The following is a 6,147-nucleotide window of genomic DNA, read 5'->3' on the forward strand; positions in this document are numbered from 1 at the left end:
GTATTTTCTTTGCCATCAAACCTGTTAGGTCCTTCCAAGTTCTTCATTAGTGGAGGAGGGAGAGGAATCCATAGTAAAATCATACTCCATGAATCCCTTGTGAGAAAATTTGAGGTAACCTTTGTAATTTTGTGTTACAAAAAGGATTTCTTAAGACAAAAAAGAAGTGGAACCCATAAAATAAAAGAGATAAATACAAGTCTATTAACATAAGAATTTGTTTATTAAAAGACACTATTTTAAAAGTGTGAAAAGAAAAAACACTAGTGGAGGTGGGTTGGGTAGGAGGCTTATGTGTTCCAATCTTTGACGTATATCTGAACAAAGTATTATATATATATGCCAGTATGATATATAATGCTCCAGTGTGTGTGTTTGAGGGTGAGTATATGTGATAAAAAGCTAAGCAAAGCAATTAAAAAATGGGCGAAAAGCACGGATGCCCATTTCACAGGAGAGAGAAAATGAATGATTAGTAAATGTATAAAATGTATACAAATATGTCCAACTTCGCTCATAATTAGGAAAAGGCTGAAATACCATTTTACATCAAAATATTGGCAAAAATTGTGAAGCCTGACAGATCAACTGTGTTTGACAATAGGAACTCTCGTATACTGCTAGTGAGAGATAAATATGTCCAGACCCGCTGTAAGAATAATTTGACATTATCTAGTGAAGTTGAAGTTCACCCATCTAACAGTAAGCAATTCGAATTCTAGATAAATATTCTAGACTAGGGAAAATCTCACATATTTGCAACAGAATACAGGTACTAAAATATTCATTGCAGCACTGTTTTTAATAGTAAAAGACTGGAACCAACCCAAAGAACCATTGCAAGAGACTAGATAAATAGGTGGTGGTATATACTTATAATGTGGTACTTACTATACAGCAGTGAGAACAAATGGACTGTAGTTTTATGCATCCATACAAAGGAAACACAATGCTGATGAAAGAGAAAGTGACAGAGAACACAGAGTTTGCAGTTCCAATTATATAAAATTCAAACATACACCCAACAAACATTATTTAGGGATACATGAGTTTTTTTAAAACTACCCCAAAAATGATAAACTGTAATTCAAGGTAATAGTTGCCTAGGAAGCAAGGAGTGGAGTAAGTTGAGAGGGTGGTGATGCTAGGTGAGGTACATAGAAGGGACTTCAAAATGTTAGTTTTCATTCTTAAGCTGAGTGTGGATAAGAAAGTTTATTTTATTTTTCTTATTTATACTGTACATATATATTATATTCTTTACATATATGAAATAATTAAAAATAAATTTTTCGTTAGCAGGTGTACTAAACATTTAGCTAAATACCTCTCCCTCTGGTTTGTAACCAGATTCTAAAGTGAGTTTGTCTAAATTGTCTGGATATGTACCTGCAGTGGTCACTTTAAGCACGATTTCTGCTTTGTACGTATGGTTTTCAATGACTGTATGTAAAAACAATTAGTTCTTTACAACTCTATATGCCTTCACAGGAAATTTACTCCCCAACTCTCAAGTAAGACTACCAATGGGAACATGCAGAAAGTCAGGGTAGTTTGCTAAAATTGAGGGCAGGGATTATTTATATTAACTCTATATAAATAATCTGGGAGATCTTCATTTTGCTCTGTGCTGAGTGGTAATGGTCTGTATGTCTACAATTTTAAAATACCATTTTCAAAAGTAATCCCCTCTCCCCCCTTTTACAACTCTCCTCACACTAATTATCTTTGGGAACATATGCCGTCTACTGGGTGTGTTGGTTCTGGAAACTCTTGAGAGGGGCTCTGGTGCTGTCCAAGGTCAGCTGTCATTTGTTCTTGGCTTGAGAATGCCTAGAAGGAGCTACAGTGTTATCTGTGGTTGGTTGCTAGGTTTGGAGGCACTTGCCAGAGGATATGTTGTGAACTGAAGCCAGCTGCCACTAGCACCATACGTGAGACCTGTGGTGGGTACCAAAATGTGAGTAAGGCCAGCTGCCTCGTGCTGGGTTGGTGGCTGCTTAGTCGAAGCTATGTACCAGGGCAACACTAGCTGCAGCTAATGCTGGGATTGGGATCAAGTGATAGGAGTTATAATGCAAATTAAGACTGGTCTCCCCTTGTGCTAGTGTTGGGGCTGTTTAGCAAGAGGTACAGAGCACGCCAGTCAGCTGCTCCTTGTTTAGGACATGTCAATCTTTGATTTTAGCAAGGTCTACAGTGTGAGCTAAGGTAAGGCTACCTTTGTGGAAAAGCTGGTGGAAGCGATTTGTCAGCGCATGAGAGTTGGGTTGGGTTTCAAAGACTCACTAGGGTGGTGTGGTGTTAGCCAAGTTAATGGAGAGCTCAGATTTGGGGAGGCCTCAAGAAAGAAGCAATGGCACCTGCCACCGCCTCTGTCCTCCAAGAGAACCACCCTGATCCCTGCCCTCTCAACCCTGAAGCCAGTCAATTCAGCTCCTCTATATCCCTGGCACTGTTCAAGCTGTCACCTCATACTGGAGCCCAGAGCGAATGAGGCTGTGAGTAAATCTGTGTGCAAGCCCTCAAGAGAAATGCCTGGGATTCCGGCAGTCCTTCATCTCACTTGGGTGTGATCCCCACAGGTATTCAGAGCCAGATGTTGTGGGGACTCTTTCTGGCACTGGTGCCCTGAGCAGGGGAGGCAGGTTGTGAGGATGGAAACTCTTGCTCCTCAAGCATAGCGCTGCATCCCAGATATCCCTCCTGTTTCTGTGTCTCTGCCCCTCCTACAAGTCTCCTTGTGGCTTCTTTATAACCTTAGTTTTAGGACTTAAATTCAGCTAGTCTTCATGTGGTTTTCAACGATTGGTGTATATTTTAGTGCTAATTTTGATGTGGTCATGGGAAGAGGCAAGCACAGCATGTAGCTACTCTGCCATCTTGACCAAAGTCAGCCTCTGATCTATTTTTTAAATTGTGTCCTAAAAGAAACGTGTGATTAGCTATAACAGCTGTTGTTTACTGAATGCTTATAATGTACCACATAACCAGCCAATATTAACCTCAGTTTTTCATTCACTCTTTAAAACCACCTTATGATTTTAAAAGACCAGTAACAGCTGAGGAACCCAAAGATACTCAGGGAAGGCGGGTGGGTGAATGGGCAGAGATGGCTCACCGTGTCCTGCATCCAGTCTGTGAGGGCAGGGGACACATGTGTCCTACTCTCCTGGCATCTAATACAGTACAGCACACCCAGGAAACACTCATAACACAGGGGAACAATTTTAACATAATTCCTGGTATGTTCGATTTTTCATCTGTTTTAGAATTAAAATACCTTAGTATGTTTCTTTGGTAGCAGAACTTTATTACTTGTACACAATTAGACTTACAGTAACAATATATAGCCTTTATATGAATAACTCTAAATAAACAGTATATTCAGGTAATTTTTCGTTTATTTTCCTTTGTATGTACATTTCGTCTGATTTTGGGGACAAAGGGAGGGTATCCTGTACCTTTAAAAGTTGACGTGATAGAGTAGCGTTGGGGCTGGAATGTGAGGAGAATCCTAGCACTGAGCCGTTTGTGGCCGTTTGTAGCAGTTTGTGGCCGTTTGTAGCCGTTTCTGGGCCGCCAGTTTCCCTGCCTTCCACCCTGGCGCCCCCAAGTCCTGGCTCCTCAGCCTCGCTGCCCCGTGCATCTACACCTTGTGGGCTCAGTGGGCTTAACCTGCGCAGCGCCTCCTCCATGTTCAGCAAGCCTCTTCAGGGGCTCACAGTGGCCTCCGTGACCCCCACGCCGCTGCCAGGAGGCAAGGATCGTCGAGGCTGAGTACGGACTTGGCGTCCTGATGGGTAAGGGGGGCTTTGGCACTGCCCTCGCAGGACATCGCAGCACAGATGGACTCCAGGTGGCCCTCAAAGTGATCCCACGGAACTGCGTGCGGGGCTGGCTTACTGTCAGACTTGGTCACATGCCCACTGGGAGTGGCACTGCTATGGAAGGTGGGTGAAGGTGGTGGACACCCTGGTGTGATCTGCCTGCTGACTGGTTTGAGACACCAGAGGGCTTCTTGCTGGTCCTCGAGTGGCCTTTGCCAGCCCAGGATCTCTTTGACTACATCACAGAACAGGGCCCGTTGGGTGAAGCCCAAAGCCATTGCCCCTTTGCCCAGGCAGTGGCAGCCGTTTGGCACTGCCATGCCCATGGAGTTGTTCATCGTGACATCAAAGATGAAAACATCCTGATAGACCTCCGCCGAGTCTGTGTCAAACTCAAAGGTTTTGGTTCCGGTGCCCTGCTTCATGACGGACCCTGCACTGGCTTTGATGGGACAAGTGTGTACCGCCCCGCGGAGCGGATCTCTCACAACCAGTACCATGCACTCCCAGCCACGGTCTGGTCACTATGACAAGGTGTGCAGCGACATTCCCTTCGAGAGGGACCAGGAGATTACGGAAGGTGCCTGGCCCCCAAACCTTCTGCCCGACCTTCACTGGAGCAGATCCTGCTGGAGCCCCGGATGCAGACACCAACGGAGGATGTACCCCCCAATGACCCTAAAGGGAGTCCTACCCCTTTGGTCTGGTCTCTGCCGTCCTAGTTGGGCTAGCCATCCTATGGCCATGTCACAGGGATAGAAGGACCTCTGTTGACCTGGTTTTACAGGTTGTTAAAAATCCAGTGTTACTAGGGTCAGAGATTGGGGACCTGGGCTCAGAAAACATAAGCCAAGTTTGCCCAGTCCCCATCCCAGTCCTGATAAGGAGCCTTCCTGACAGAACTTACGGTTTTTATTCTGGAGGGAAGACTTCCTTGCTTCTCGTTTGGCTAAGGATGTTTATTTGGTTGAAGTTAATTTCATTCTGAGCCCCAGAGTCTTATTCTGATGTGTTAGAACCCTTACACTGGCACCTTCTGCCTGCTACCATCACACTAACTTCAAATGCTCTAACTTGGGCAAGGGTGCTTTCCTTTCAATACCCCAGCAGTTCTTGCTTTAGTAAAGGGACTCTACTCTAGCCTAGGGTTCCACATTAGGTCAAACTGCTTGCCTACCTCACTCAGCCCAGGGATGCTTATTCTGGGGAAGGTGACGCCCTCTTGTTATCTCAGGGCTTTTTATTTTTTTAATTTTTGTTTGTTTGTTTTTGGTGAAGGGACCCTACTCTGTTATTCCAAGTGCTCTTATTCTGGTGAAGAGAAACCCTACTTCCAAGATTTGGGAAGGAATGGGAGATGGACACCACCAGAGTACACTAGGATGGGGTGGATGGGTTTTTTTGCGGGGGTGGGGTGGGGGATAAGTCTTGCTGTTTGTTATCCTGGGGTCTCCTCCTCCACCTTTTTTGGATTCTTGCTGCCTTCTTCTGAGCCAGGATTGTCCAATTGCTGAAATGTAAATACTTGTGTATTGGGAAGAAGGGAGCTCCAAATGTGTCATCCTCTCTGGTTTTCCACCTGCCTGGATTTTTTAAAAAGCCATGTGTGGTGGAAACCCACTATTTAATAAATGTAATAGAATTAAAAAAAAAAAAAGTTGATGTGATAGATAAAAACTGGGGTCATTTTTGGATTCAGATGCCAAAAGTTAAGTCAAAAACAAGCGCATATCTAACTCAATGAAAATCGTGTCCCCCAGGATAATGAATGAATGCATACTCTTTACTAAAAGGAGAGCACTTCCAAAGGATATAATGGAGACTTTACTGTGAAAAGGGTGTTTATTGTGTAGGAAGGAAAAAGCTTTAAAGGCAGGTTCTTTCTTGACAATATATGGTACCTTTTTTAATCCTAAAAGTCCATATAGTTTCCCTAATACGCATTTCCCTTTCCTTTTTTATCAGGCAGGTACCCAATTAACACCCAGCAAGGGATACCAGCAGTTTAGTACGCCTGAATATGAGATGAAGAAGGTTAAAAAAAAACCCCAGCAAGTCAGCCATAAAATAAGTTTATGATTCAATGTAATTCTCTTCACCCCCACCTTTTTAAATATTATGAGCAATATATGCCACTATGATAGCTATTAGGGGTGAGAGGATTAATTAAAACTATAATTATCTGATAAGACTAGCATACTGTCTAATGAGATCTTAGGCAAATTCATCTACTTCAGCTAAAAATACTGGACAGAAAAAGAAGGTGAATAATGAAATAAAAATTAACTCTGCAGGTCTTTTTCCCACGACATTCCCA

General features: G+C 43.4%; 1 pseudogene; it reads left to right on the plus strand.

The window, feature by feature from the left end:
- The first annotated feature begins 3,579 nt into the window (after positions 1-3,579).
- LOC150007369 (serine/threonine-protein kinase pim-2 pseudogene) lies at positions 3,580-4,552 on the plus strand (annotated as a pseudogene).
- The last annotated feature ends 1,595 nt before the right edge of the window (positions 4,553-6,147 follow it).

Source organism: Furipterus horrens, unplaced genomic scaffold, assembly GCF_987537825.1.
Source record: "Furipterus horrens unplaced genomic scaffold, mFurHor1.1.pri manual_scaffold_6, whole genome shotgun sequence".
In the NCBI taxonomy this organism is placed as follows: Eukaryota; Metazoa; Chordata; class Mammalia; order Chiroptera; family Furipteridae; genus Furipterus; species Furipterus horrens.